Consider the following 15,776-nt stretch of genomic DNA (forward strand, 5'->3'; position numbering starts at 1 on the left):
TTGCACTCGGCTTGGACCTGCTTCCTCACTCTCCTCCCTCTCTGGTGCAGTCCCTTCTGTGTCAGAGGGTCGACTGCGTGATTTGGCACCTAGGTATAAATGAGCGTATATTAACTGAGTGCTACTGTGTCACGGTCACTACAATACATGATTTACACATTTCACTTTCATTTATCTGCAATAATTTCACTAACTTGTTGATGTCTGCGCTGTTACGCATGGTCTTACATTTGCTGACTACATTTCCCATAATGCATTGCTCCTGTATGGTGCTAGCAGTACTGGACTGGGGTTGGCTTGTCCACAAAGTGTAAAGGGAAGCAGGTTTGTATGGGGTGTCATGCTGCGCATGCGTCTTACCTTTTTTTGTTGCACCTCTGGCTGAGCTGTCCACATCTCCCAGTCCGCAGACGCTATCTGCCTCAATGGTTGAGGCCACCAACTCCTCCAGGTCAGTCGGGGGGGGGGGGGATGTGTTCCTGCCTCCACCGGTTAGACCTGCCTGCTTGTGTCAAAAAAAAGTTTTTAAAAAAATAACTTTATTCGATTGTTCATAGTAACAACCATAAAAGCGCATTTCAATAAACATACATTGACACATAAAATCCAAGCATTGTTAAAAACGACGTAGAATAGAGTCACAAGCAGAATATACAATAAAAAAGTATAAATATAAATAATTATGTTAGTTAAAAATATATCTATCAGCAACACAATTACCCCTCCATGCTTTTCCTAAATTTAAGTGCTAATTTTAAAAAGCTGCATACAAATAAAGTGCAATCACAGCTTAGAAGTTGGAGGTAATAAAGTGCTGGTCTGATTTGTGCAAAGTTCATTTGTTTGAGGCATGGTTTTAAATATAGCTTCCGTGGTACAGTATAAAAGGGGCAGATGAATAGAAAGTGTGCCACATCTTGCGGAGACTTTTCGTCGCAGCCGCAAGCTGGCAACACTTGGCCTCGATGGGCCCCCCTCGGTACAGCCAATAATAGATGGAATATGTCTAAGCGAAACCTCGTCAGCAGAAAGCGATCATAACCTGACAAGGGCCATGACAGGTACGGTTCCATGCGCAAAGAGGTTTTTAGTAGCACGTGTTTCCGAACACTGTCTTTCTTTATTTCGACCTCCTCCCGAGCTAAATACCTAGATACAATAAAGGTCTTCTTCACAAAAATAACATCAGATTTAGTGAAAGACTCTGGGGTTGCAAAAAGATCAGGACGCCCTAGTTCAGAGAAACAGTTACTGATGTACTTAATCCAAGGGACTTTAAACCCGTTTTCCCATGTTAGTGCTTCTCTCAGGATTTGTTGGTTAAGGGGTATATCAATATTTAGCCAACAGTTTATTCAACAAAGTAAAAGATTTACGGCTATCCTATCGCATAAATAAGGCATGCCCAGCTCTTCATGGGCAGAAAAGTTTGCTGTTCCCCTTGGAACCCTCAAAACCTGTTTTAAAAAACTATTTTCTGCAACCTCCAGGCCTCCAGAGGAGGCATACCCCCATAGCTCACTTCCATAGCATGCAATAGCAGTGCTCTTAGCTTGATAGAGTTGGAGCAATGCGGCCACCGGACTATTACCCATTTTTCTTGCAAAGTCAAGTATTGCTGCATTGGCTCTAGTTACCTCTCCCATTTTTCTCTGTACTGCAGGTCCCCAATTTAATTGATGATCAAAGAGGACACCGAGGTAGGAAAATGTTTTAGCTACAGGAATTTTTTCGCCGTTAACGTTAAAGGAGTTTGGCTTTTTTTCCCTAGGTCTACCTTCATGACATAAGATTTTGAGTTATTGATACTCAGGTCCCGGGACTTCATAAAAGCATGGAAAGAATTTAGCAAAGCTTGTAGGCCAATTGCAGTCCTGGATATCAGGACTGCGTCATCCGCATAGAGCAGAACCGGCAAGCCTTTCCGACCAACATAGGGGTAATCTGCTCCTGTACTTAAAAGATGCTCTTCTAGGTCATTTATGTATAAGTTAAAGAGGAATGGGGCTAGAATACACACTTGGCGGACACCCCGATGTATTCCAAAGTCCCTCGTTACTTTTAAGTCTTGTGTGTAACGGACATTTGCTCTTGTGTCGGAGTGCATGTCGGCTAGCAAATTAATCAGATTCTGCTCTACACCCATTTTTGCCATGGCATCCCATAGCTTACCACAGTCTACACAGTCGAAAGCCGACGATAGGTCCATGAATGCCATGTGAATTGTACCTTGTCGGGCCATGGTGTATTTTCCTATAATCATGTACAGGTTCAAACACTGGGTAACTGTTGAGTGACCAGGCCTGAAGCCGTATTGAATTGGGGAAATTACATTATTTTCATCTGCCCATGCTACTAACCTGTTTAGAATTACACCCCCCACTACTTTCACTACAGAATTAATTAAAGATATTGGTCTGTAGCAAAGTGGGCTGTTACGGTCTCCTTTTTTAAACACGGGTACTATGGTGGAGATCCCCCACGACTTTGGGCAACCAGAGGCCACTGCTGCATTAACTACAGTGGCAAGAACAGGGGCCCATAGTGATGGACAAGATTTACAAAGATCAGGAGGAAGGCCATCAGGCCCTGGGGCCTTATTGCAGGTTAGGCCTTGAATTCCTTTTTCAACCTCATTAATTGAAAAATGCAGAAGGTTCTCCATAGGAGTAATAAGACTATACTCAGCTTGTGGCTCGTTATTTTTAAAAATAGTACTGAAATGGGTGACCCACTCCTCCTCTGGGATATTTGTGCCAAGAACAGTGTTACTTGGATGATCAAACAAAGGTTTATTAATAATTTCCCAGAACTTGGCACTATTACCCAAAATTTTAGGATCTAAAAGGGACTCCCTGGTACTTGCCTTTACCTCTTTTTTCGTGTCGCAAGGGATTTATTGTAGTTTGCGCGCATGACCTTAATACGTGCCGGGTCTCTGGGTCTGGCTTTTAGGGCCATCTTATGGTCTCGACTGGCTTTGGAGCAGGAGTGGTCAAACCATTTTGGGTTACTGCCGGCATGCCCATTTGCTGACACCATTAACAAGGACCCTACTGTTGATACAACCCCCTCAAATGCAGACAAAGGTTTGTCCAGTAGATGATGTAGGTGACACACAAAGTGAGAGTTCGGAACTACATAGATTATTGAGATATACAAGTTATCACAATTCACCATTGTCCATTTCAAGCGGCGCTTTCCGTTTGTGCACTTTAAAGACCCCCGGCCTTCACAACGCTTTCGCAGTTCGAAGATACCTCCACCCAATTTGATGGAGATGGGGTTATGATCACTGTGAACATTCATTTGGATGCGAAAATCTGAGGCAAAGTTGGCAAGGTCAGCAGATAATAGGATAGGGTCTCTGTATGATCCGTTTATGTTGCCTTTATATGTAGGCACGTGAAAAAGTGTGTGCTCCGCCGTCACAGACATAGCTGCAACTAGATTATTTTCATTTATCAAAATGTTAAGTTGAGTTCCACGCCGAGAATGATTGAAGTGAAAGCCTTTCAGGCTGTTGCACCCCAAATGACCCATGGACTTCACTCCTGGATTCCCACAGGGATGGGTGTTAAAATCACCTGCAATCAATATTTGGCGCGACAAATTTCCCACATTGTCTCTCAGAAGATCACACAACTGCAGTAAGTTACATTCTCCATATTGGTTTACTGCGTTATAAAAATTGATCAAGGTCAAGGTATGTTTGCCCCTCTTTAACTCTAGGACTTGGATATTCCTATTGCCTGAGTGACGATTGTTTATTTGACAAATAAGAGCCAGATTAATGTAAGTTACCAGGCCCCCTTTGCTCTTCCACTGCTCGATGGTTCGGCTGGCATGAAGAAGCTTTGATATCCCTCGATGTGAACGTATTTTTCTTCTACCAGCCATGTTTCTTGGAGGCATATCACCGCGTATTGCTTGACAAAAGACAGCCAAGTGGGATCGCAAACTTTATCAGCCAGGCCCGCCGTATTCCAGGAGACCAGGCTTGTGCTACATGATGGTATTATATCTACTTCAGTGACTGTATCTGTGTTTACATTGTCAGCTAAATTTAGGTCAATAAACTCTGTGCGTGTGACTACCTGCTCTACCATGGTGCTGTAATTTTGTTCTATGTAGGTTAGATCGGGGCTAGAGGCCTCTAAGTAGTCAGTGGATGAACTTAACCGATCTTGTAAAAGCGAACTCTCTAATAAGGTTCTCGTTTCTGGGCCTGTCTGGCCAGTTAATATTAGTTTCTCAGCAATGGTGAATTCATTCAATTCCTTTGTGTCAGCGGCTTTACCAGATGATATGTCATGGTTTGCGTAATCATTATATACAGGGGGGATTAGTGTTACGGGTAGTCAGTCGACCCCCTCCAAGCCACTCTGTTCATAAAAGGCATTGAACCTGTTTGAAATGGGAACGCTGTACTGATTATTCAGATAGGTTGAGTAGGGATATTCGTGTTGGTATACTTGGTGTGATCCTTCCCTCCTCTCTGGATGCGTTACAAAGTGATTTGTAGTTCTGTAGTTCCTGGGTATGGCTCGATTTGAATATAATGAGTCAACTGAGGTATAATGACCATAATTCCCTATAGTGTCCCAGTTTTGATGTTGGTTAGCGAAAGTATAAGATCTCCCCTGTTCCGATGAAAAATGTAGGTGCATGTTATTTAACCCAGGGTCGTTTGAGGGGTAAAAGTAACTAAGATCCATAGTACGAATCAGACTGTTTGTGGGGCCATCCCTCCATCTACTGATATGGCTTGCCACGCGGATATCTCTAAAACTTACGATAATACACTCGCCCTCGGTAGACTTAAATCTATGGCCCACCCAATCTACCCTCCTGATATGGGATATTTGCCCATTGAAGTGTGAGGGAATCGGTCTATGTGTAGTTAGCCAATGGCTCACTTTATTTTTTAGTTCCCCATATGTTTCTATTTTCCCCTCACCCAATTTCAGGATGCCTATCATTACTATTGTGTTGGGGTGAGACTCGGGGGGAAGGTTGATATAGATTGGCTTTTTAGCTAGTATCCAGTTTGAGGGTTTCTCAGGGCGATCATTTATGGGCATATTTTGAGGTACTGTGGGCCTTAGAGGTCCGGGCTGGTCATTTTGTTTATCAGTACATAAGCCCTCTGCAGCCCATTCGCTCTCATCGTTTTCAGTTGTAGGGGACTCAGAAGCTATGTCCGGGTCTGAGACCGCTACAAGTGCAATATTTTCACGAATGCTGGAGTTTTTATTTGTGTAATTTGGGGCTATTGCTGCAGATAGAGGGGACAGTGTCTGTTTAGTGTTGCCGCTGTGTGGTGGTTTCTTTGATCGTACGGTCTTATTATTAATCGGCTTTGATGAACATTTAGCCGACGTGAGATTCTCTTTTGGTAACGGTGATCTGAGTATTTTTAACATTGTTGCAGTGTTTTTATTTTGTGACACTTCAAATGTCTTGACGGTTTCCTCCAACTTAATAATTCTTTCGCGTGTGGGCAACAGGAGGGACCCTATTAGATGTTCCAGTTGGGTCAGGAGTGTGTTATCACTTAAATTTAATATTTCAGTCTGACATGACTGGTCTGTACTGGCTATTACGTTTTCTGCCTGTAGCTCTTTTGGCTGTCGGGATGCCACCAGACTAGATGGTAGTGGTGTCTGGTGGTTAGGTATTTTATTTATCAGTTTGGCCAATCTAAAATTGGACCAAACGTCCTTCACTGAGAGCTTGTGTTTACAGAGGGGTCGGGAAATTTTCCTCACTATTGATTTTGTTTTTTTCCCAATCCGCCTTTTGGGCTTAGTTATCGGGCTGCCTTTATCGGGGACAGAGTTATTTATAGATAATGGTCTCCCAGGGTATTCGTCACCTACACGTGGTGAAGCTATAGGCATGGCTCAAGAAGGAAGAGGGCCGAGTTATCCTGTGACTACAAATCGGCAGAGGGCTGCTTTCCCTGCTGTTACGGTTTAATGGTGTGCTTTTGTCTGATAATGAGTTTTCTCTGACTTGAATATTAGGCAACCCTGTAAAGGATTGCATTAAAAGTGATTCCTGAGAATTTATAGTAGTGTCAAAAGTATTGATAGTAGCGGTGTTATGTAGTGAGAGATTAGGGAAACACAAATTTGGAGTTAGCGAAAGACGCCTCTCTGTATTTTGAATTGCGTCTGCCACAACGCCTATAGTTTTCTGTAGCATTATGTCAATAGCGGTGAGGCTAGGAAGAGGTGTAGGAGGGGCCGCTTTATTCCTAGTGGAGGATCTTGTGGCAATGGGTGTCTTTTTGACTTTCATCATGTTATTATTGTTAAAGTTGGTTTCTGTATACTTTAAAGCTGTAGCCTCTGCTTATGTTCGTAAATATTAATTACAGTTGTAATACTACTATCCATACGGCCAGAAAAAATATGTTTTTTTGAAACAGTCACCTTAAGCCGTGTTCCACGTAGCTGGTTAAAAGGTAGGTGGCCGTCCCGTCCACCTTTGTCCTCTGAGGGCCACAGAGGGCCCACTCTTTGCACCTGATTGGCTGCCTTCATAGGTTTCACTTTTGTTTTTTTTTCCGATTCGCTATTTACCCAATCGGTATTTACCCAATCGGTATTTCCCATTCAATCCTATGGCCAAAAAGGCCCATAGGAATGAATGGGGAATACCGATTCGGTAAATGAAATACCGATTCAGTAAATACCGAGTCTACGATACCGAATTTTACCGAATCGGTAAAAATTACCGATTTTTTTCCTACATTCCATTTATCGGTAAAATTCGGTATTTTAGAATCGGTAAAATGGTTTTACCTACATCTGGCCCATAGTCTTCAGTACTTTCTTCAGCCAATTTTTTCCTTTTGTTATAGCTGTGTCTCTCTACCATTATGTTTGGCTGTTCAACAAACCTTTTTTCCAACCTTTTAACTGCTTCTGTATACACGTCCCAAGGAATAAATTGTCCCGGAGGAGGTTCAGATTCAGGAATATTATCGAAAATTTCCCATCCAGCATCTCCCAATAAACCATAAAGTACTGCTTTTTTCCTTTCTTTTGAATAATCTTTTCCATCAATAGCGATAATGTAACTTTCAGATGATTTAAACCATTGTTCCAATCGTACTGGTAGTTTTCCCGCATTTTGTAGAAATGGATTAATCTGATATGGCTGTATTTGATATGCCATACTAATTAATGAAAGATTTTATATAATATCTCACCTTTAGGTAGTTGTTCAATTAGTAAAATACTCCAAAAATGATGTAATTCTGCAAATAATTTATTACTTTGAAATGTACTTTCAAAATAAAGCCAACTAGCTCATCGCGTTTTAAATAAATATTGCTCCGTGGAAATCGGTGAGGTTGCTATGTGGTTGCTATGGAAAACAAGACTTGAAATGGCCGCCACGTATTCTCACGTTGATGTGGCCTTGCGTGATGATATTACTATGCGCAATGACGATACCACGCAGCATTTTCCTTCCGTTCCAAGGATGACTACCTCCGTTCCTTCAGAGTGACGGAGCAAGATTCCAGTGCACTCAGCAATGATCCAGCACGCTCTGTCCAACTCGAGCCTCAGTCAAATGAAAACAAGGCAACGGTTCAACGCGCGTGCCTCAGAAACATTAAGAGAGGTAAATTAATCTTACCCTTTGTTTCTCGTACACTGCGTTAGAGTCCTGAGTCAGTCAGTCAGTCAAATTCGCTTTATTTGAGATAAAAACTCATAAAAGCTAGACAAGTACAATTTATCCATGATTCAAACAGGATTACATAGTACTAGATTTAAAAACAAAATTATTTGGACACCAAGTAGAAAAATAAATACATATACTATTCACTAGAGGAGGAGATAAGCAACACATTTCATAGAGTAAAATAAATAAAACCATTTGATTTAAACTTAAAAAAGAGAATAATAAAATCGGCTAAAATAATCAATACATGGTCAGAGAAATTCACCCATTATTCCACAACAGTCAATTGAACTCGAATAAAATTCTGCCGTAAGACCCATGCCCATCCCAAGTATTTGGCTACAGGTATTACAATAAATGGAGTGGTGCAAGTACGTATCAGTCTCTCAGCAACAGAACTTTTGTTGGTGCCCAGTAATTTACACATTGGTGTCAGCCAAACACACCTCAGGGATGCATACAATGGGCAGGCAAATAGAAAATGTGCAAGAGTTTCTACAGAGTTCTCACACACCGGGCAAATATTAATAGAACTTACAGCAGCCCATCTAGAGGTTAAAGCCTTCAGGGGCAAAGAACCAGCTCTGAGCTGAAAAAATAGCTTCCTGTCTCCAGGCTTAGTAATAATGTCGCAGTAAGATTCGAATTTGGGCAATACTTTTGCCCCTAGAAAGACCCCCGCCATGGTGGAAGAATCTACACCACTCCATGTCTGATACGCAATCTGCTCCCAGTAACTTTCCTTCAGGATTGTTTTAGAAGGAAATGCAACTTCCGTAGGGCTGTCCCAAAGCTTTTGCATGCCCAAAGCTACCAAGCTATTTCTTAAATGGGCAAGCCAACGAATCTTATGGAATGAGTCAGATGAAATGATGTCTAAAAACCCTGTGGCGTATGCTGAAAGCTCGGGTGTCGTCCAAAGCCTACACCAGTATAAAATAGGGCGTAACCTGGCACTATCAACGATAGCTTTCCTTCCCAGATCATATCTTAGTGGTCCTAAAGGTGTACTCTGCGGGAGGCTAGTGATATTACGAAGAAACTTATTTTCAGAAAGGGACAATGGTGCCAACTTCTCAAAGCCCCACAGTTCAGCACCATAGAGGACAGAACTAACTGCTATACATTCATAAACTTCCAGTACAGGCAGAATTGGTTTGGACAATGAGTTTTTATGTTCCATAGAGAGAGCACCTGCAATTTGGCGGTGTTTAATGGCTGCCAAATTTATGTGATGCTCCCATTTAAGATCGTTGCCCAAATGGGCACCTAAATAAGTAAAAGCTTAACCGATTCAAGTGGCTTTCCGTTCATGAAAACATTCCCCTTAAAAGTACGATGCGGATTAAAAATCATCATTTTGGTTTTAGCCACGTTAATTTCTAGGCCCTTCATGGAACAAAATTTTTCAAAAATGTCCAAAGCAAGCTGCAGGCCACTTGGAGTTTTAGATATAATTAGTGTGTCATCCGCAAACATTAAAATCAGAACATTAATACCGGCTAAAGAGGGAGAATCAGTGTTTACATGTGCCAAACAATCCACTATACCATTTATATACAGGGAGAACAGAGTTGGGGCCATAGAACAACCTTGCCTCACTCCACGCTCAACCGGAAATTGAGTGGTGACCCTGCCATAACCTCCCCATTGGATTTTAGCATAGTTTGCCTCGTGCAGCCGCATCACCATAGTTAAAATCTCTGCAGGGAGACCTAATTGCTGTAGTGTCAACCACAACTGTGCACGAGGAACTAAGTCGAAGGCTGCACGCAGATCAACAAAGGCAGCATAAATACTGCCTTTGCTCAAGATCACAGCCTTCCAATGGAGGAGAGTAAATCAAAAGACTTGATCGATTGTACTAGTATATTTTCTAAACCCCGCCTCAAAGGGGGACAATACGTTGTTTTCTTCGATCCAAGTTATGATCTTATTTAAAGTCATCCTCCCAATTGTTTTTTGGATAGTATCTATCAGACTGATAGGTCTGTAATTTCCAGGTTGAGTCTTGTCGCCCTTTTTATAAACAGGGATTATTATTGCTCCTTTCCAGGAAACCGGGACCAGGGGTACCTTGAGCTATAGCATTTGCCAATAGCAAGATATATTTGCCCCAGCGAGCCTTGTCATGCAGAAAGACATCTGCCGGGACCCCATCGGGCCCTGGGGCTCTACCTCTTGCCACAACATTAAGAGCAATTAAAATATAATTACTGTTAAAAACAGAATCTTTAGAAAATACAGAACTTATATCCTCCACTTGAACTCCTACATGATTGGACGCGTACTGTGGTCTGAAATAATCAATCCAGCCTTCTTGAGTGACATAGTTTTCGGGTTGTCCAGCCCTCCCCCTCTACCTCATTTGATAAGATTCCAGCATAATCTGGTATTCTTTTTCTCACTTGCTTCCTTAAGCTCTTGCCATCGACGTTCGTCCCAAATTCTTTTGGCCTTAAGAATTGCTCTTTTGTAGGTCTGTCTGGCACAACGAACTGCATCCAAATTGCCACCCTTTATGGCCCTACCCAGGTCCACTCTGGCTTTTCTGCAGTCTTCATTGTACCACCTCAGTGCTTTTTGGGTACCTTTTTGCTTTGTGTAGCCTGGAGCTAAAAAATGGCCGCTAATGGACTTAAACAGGCTATCATGGATAGGAGTAACACAACCCAAGTCAAGATGGTCGATACAGTCTTCTAATTTCAAAAGAGCGCTGTCAACTTCCTCTGCAATTTTATTCAGGGCCTCTATATTAGAGACGACTTTTACCCAGTTGAGACGCCTCATATCATTAGTTGGCACAATGTCTGGGGGGCAGAGCTCAAGCCTTTCTTGATGGGGTAAATCTCGATCCCACCATCCATGTGTGACACACAGGGGGTTATGATCACTTTCCATGCGTTCTTTCACCTCCATATCTACAATTGTGTGCCAAAAATTCAGGATACAAAAAACATAGTCAATTCAACTCTTTCTTTGCCCATTATTGAATGTTACGGCCTCAGTCCTGTCTTTCGGAGTCCTGCCATTAAGTGCCCTAAGACCTCTTTCACAACAGACTGTGTTAATCTGTATCACTACCTCTGTCCACTTTTTAATAGGTACAAGCTCCATTTTTGGTATCCCCCATTGACTATCTTCATCCTCGTCTGTTGAGTCCCACTAAGTCGCTACTAGGGGCTCGAAGGTGGTGTTTAGATCTCCTGCAACAATCACATTAGTGTCCTGTGAGTGAAGCTCGATGAGGGAGTCCAAGGCCGCTAAAACCTGTGATCTACCCCCTCTAATAGACATTATAAATGTCCAAGCAACCCAAAGAACCCAAGTCAAGTCTTAATACTTGGATGGCCTTACTCCCAGACTATAATTATTTGATAACTACAGGAAGATCCTGCCGCACCCATGCAGTTAAACACCCCATTGGCCGCCCCTTGGTTCCTTTTGTCGCGGGGACGAAGTAATTTAGATACCCAGAAAAGAAATGCGGCTGAGATAGAAAAGTCTCCTGGAAAAGGCAGACATCATAATCACCAATGAACGCTAACCATTCTGGTGATGATATTTTAGCACCCAGTCCTGCTATGTTCCAGGAAACTAGTTTCCCCTCCTTAATATCACAATTCGCAAATGGCAGAATGTTAACCTCACTCACACGATGGTCCCTAGAACCATTGTCGGGCCCTGTGATAAATAGTCTGATAGGCTGGGTTGGAGTAATAGCCCCAACCTGGCACGTAGTAACCTGCTGTGGATAATCGGCCATAATGGTTGAACAAAAACCAGAGAGGGTATCAGCCCTTTCGTATTTTACTACCTTGGTAGAACGTTCGGCTGTGTTGGCATTACCCGTTTGTACTACTGTACCATTACCAAGCTTCGGGTTACTGGCAAAGTCTACCAAATTTATTACCGATCTTCCACTAACAGAGTCACCAGGACCTAACTCAAGGAGATTTACCGTAGCCTCACCACCTGCAAGTCAATCTATATTTTCTAGACCAGAGCCCCCAGTATTATGCTGTAGTGCATGTCGATTAAAACAATTAAGGAGTCCTGAGTCACTTTCCAGAATTAAAGTTGTTGAAAATTGCCGATCTTTATCCTTGGTGGATTAAATGAAATAAGAACTCCAAAAAATGACTTAAAAATGATTTAAAAATCCCATCTCATCGTCGCCAAAATTATGTTGTATTGATGAAAACAAAAGTCATTATGTAAAAGGAGTTTATTTAGATAGGAATAAAATATATATAAAATAATCCACAGGAAAAGATAGAAGATCCAGATGTGATGTTTTCAGGTCTTAAGTTGAAGCAAGAATGTTGTATCCATATACATGGTATTATATTGTGTGCATATTTCTTTAACAGCTCGTGTTCTTCATGATGTTATGTTTAGATTTGATGTATGCATTCTACATTCTATGTGTTCTGTTCCAGATGCGTTGTTGGTAGCATTCTTGCTTCAACTTAAGACCTGACAACATCGCATCTGGATCTTCTATCTTTTCCTGTGGATTACTTTATATATATTTTATTCCTATCTAAAAAAACTCCTTTTGACTTATGCTGTCATCAATACAACAGAGTGTCATGCCATAGGAGCTTTGGTTCGGAGTGGTGGAATTTTCAGTTTCTTCCTCCTCACTTGTTTAAAAATATATAGTATTGTGCCAAACAACAGCTATTAACAATATGGCGTTTAACAGATGCAACTATTGCAACAACAAAAAAAGAAATGTTAACATATTATTGCATTTCTCTTTCATTTTGTGTATTGAGTTAACTTGCTTTGTTTATATAAACACATTTCTCGTGTTTTGGTGTGTGCTGCAATTATTATAGAAGTCCTTAAGTATCATCATGTCTTGCCCTTAGCTCCGCTCCTAGCCCCGCCCACTCCCTACACCTCTGGATCATTTGAATGAGCACCTGCACTTATTTTATTTCCATTTAAAGCACTGGGCTTCCGTGGTCTATTTTATAACATTTCTCTCATGTAACATAACTGCTTCTACTATACAGCACTCTGACGCCTTCGGGTAAAATCCCCGCTATGTAAAAATGTATTAAATTAATAAAATAGATAAATCTCTGTCTGTCTCGCGATCCTGGAACAGTCAAGCAGTGACATACAATACACTGTATCTCTCCCCCCAGGCTGCCCCCCACCTCGTGACCGGCCTCGGTCCCAGGATTTAAATAAAAGGGCCCCAGGCAGCACGTGACCTTCGGCCGATACCCAAGTTCGAATGTCTTGGTGTGCGCTGGCAAAAGGCACATCTGTTTTGGTGACACCCTCCACAACAGGGTCGGCCCTCTTCCCTCCCCCCCAACTTACCTCATCTCATATTCCTCCCCCTCACAGTATGTCCCCTCCCACATTACTTCAGCCTTACCACTAGCTAATACGCTCCTCGTCCCATCTGCACTATCACGATACTCCAATCTCTTCTCCTCCCACATACTTCTTCCCATCACCCCCCTTTTTAGTCCACCTCTCCTCCAACCCTCTCCCCAATTAACTTTCCCTATGCTCCCCTTATCCTTCCTTCCATCCCTCCTCTCCACCCCTTCATCCCCTCGTCATTCACCCCGTTTTCGCCACATTCCCACTGCATCTCTCTCCTCCCTTCTACTCCTCCAGTACTGCTGCACTACCCACTTTCCCCTCCTTCCATCTCCCTCCCTCGGGCCCAGCAGAACCTCTTCCTTTCCTCAACTTCCCTTTCTCTCAACCCCCCTCACCCTGCCAGTTGACCGTTCCCTCACTGCCACCTCTCCTAACTGACAGGACCTCCACAACCACTGCACCTCTTTTCCTCCCAAACCTCCTACATTCCCTTGACGCCACACAGGCCTCCCCCCTCCTACTTCCCTACCGCCGTGTTCCGCACCTTTCTCCCTCCAAATTTGTCCTTAATTCCTCTCCCTCGTGCAACACCAACAATGACAACTCTCCCTTACCCTCCAATTCACTTACGCCCGCTCTCAACCTCCACCTTTACCCACCTGTGAACCCCACACCCCAACTCTCCTCCTGTCCCCCACCTCTCCCTGCCTTCCACCACCAATTCCACCCCCCCCTTGTTTCAATCGAGCCACCCAACCTTCTGTGCTCTGCCTCATTCTCACTGGAAAATACGCTAGGCTCTCTAATCACCTCCACCTCCCAGCTTACAGCTGCCATTTCACTTCTATGCTCTAAGATCTCCACCCCTCCATGCACCTCTACTCCCTCCCAACTTCCCATGAGATGCACCTCACTCCCTCACCCCAATACAGCCAAGCTCAACCTTTCATCTGCAAAAGTCATTAACTCACACAAGCCCTTGAACGCCACCCTTCTTCAACAGGCAACCCCACTATCTACACTATTCCGACCACCACCTCTGTCAGAACAAAGCATCCACCTAAACCCTCCCGAGCACCCCCGCATAAGTACAATATCCCGATCACCCTTCAGAGCCCAAGTGCCCCCGTCACCAAAACAGTCTTGACAGAGCTGCGCTGTATGCTTCACAACTGCAGATCTGCAGTAAAACACAAACTTGAAATCTCCGATACCATCACCCTTAACAAACTTGACATGCTCTTCCTCAGAGAGACCTGGTTCAAAGATACCTCTCACTCTATGTTTGATCTCCTATTACCCACAGGTTATTCCATATTTAGGAATGACAGAACTAACAACACGGGGGGAGGTGTTGCAGTCATCTTTAGAAACGCCCTCCAACTTAAGGCTTCTCCAATCAGCTCCTCTCACACCTTTGAATGCCTTTCTCTTGAGCTTCAATTGCAACACCGTTCACCGCTCAGATTCCATATCATTTACCGCCTGCCTCGTAGTGGCCCTTCGTTTATAGAAGATCTCACTGACTTAATCAGCGACCAATACTCACAAAGTGACAATCAGACCTTCGTGGGTGACTTCAATCTCCACTGGGGCGAACCGCAAGACTCCTCTGCGAACTCACTGGCCACCTTCCTCTCTGCAAACAATCTTATCCAACACTGCACTGAATAAACCCACTCCAAGGGCGCAATCCTGGACCTTGTTATTTCTAAAGCAGGCGTGCTTTCTACCACTACCCCAATTCATGTAGATTGGTCGACCACCACCTCATCCCATTCTCTCTTCAACTTTCACACTCTATAACTCTTGGCCAACCCAAGAGGGCCATCTCCTGGTTCCGTGATGCCAAAAATATTGATGTCGGTCCCCTCTGTGAATCAGCTTTGCTATCACTTCCAAGGCTAGACCCGAACATAGCTGTTGACGATCTCACCTCCCAATGCCTCACAGTTCTTGCAGCTGAAATTAATAACGTTGCTCCACTCAAAAGCAAAAGGATAAGGCCCACTCCCTCAGCACCTTGGTTCAACAAATCCCTTTATGCGGAAAGGAAGCAGCTAAGATTCCTGGAGAAGCAATGGAGGCAAGTGCCCTCCACTGACAACTTAGCCATGCTTCGCACAGCAAGATCCAAGTACCACAAGCACATCTTCCTTGAGAAAGCGGCGCACTTCAAAACCCTCCTTGACTCCGCCAAAAATAGATCCAAAAAACTATTCGATCTCATCAAGATTCCGAGCTGCTCTCCCCCAACCTCCAAGGTGGAGGATTCTACAAAGAGAGCAGCGGATTTCGCTATCTTCTTCGATGAAAAAGTGAAATCACTTGTGGATCAGGTCGCTCATCCTACACCTCCAGGGGAGCGCAAATCCTTAGCCATTTGTCAGAGCTTTGACCCTATATCTGAAGATGCCCTTCTCAAGTGCATACGCGAAACAAAGCCCTCCAACCATTCTCTCGACCCTATCCCCAGTGCCATTGCCTTTGACTTCTATACCCATTCCCTTTCCTATTGGACCACTCTGATCAACCTCTCCCTCTGGCAAGGCTCCCTTCCTGTCTCCTTCAAAACTGGGCAGGTCACCCCTCTGCTTAAAAAGCCCACTGCTGATGCGAATGACCTCAACAACTTCCGCCCCATTACTAACCTTCCCTTTCTTGCGAAGATCACAGAAAGATGTGTAGCAAAACAATATCAAGGACAATGATCTTCT

This window comes from Lissotriton vulgaris, chromosome 4_1 (genome assembly GCF_964263255.1).
Source record: "Lissotriton vulgaris chromosome 4_1, aLisVul1.2, whole genome shotgun sequence".
NCBI classification, from domain to species: domain Eukaryota; kingdom Metazoa; phylum Chordata; class Amphibia; order Caudata; family Salamandridae; genus Lissotriton; species Lissotriton vulgaris.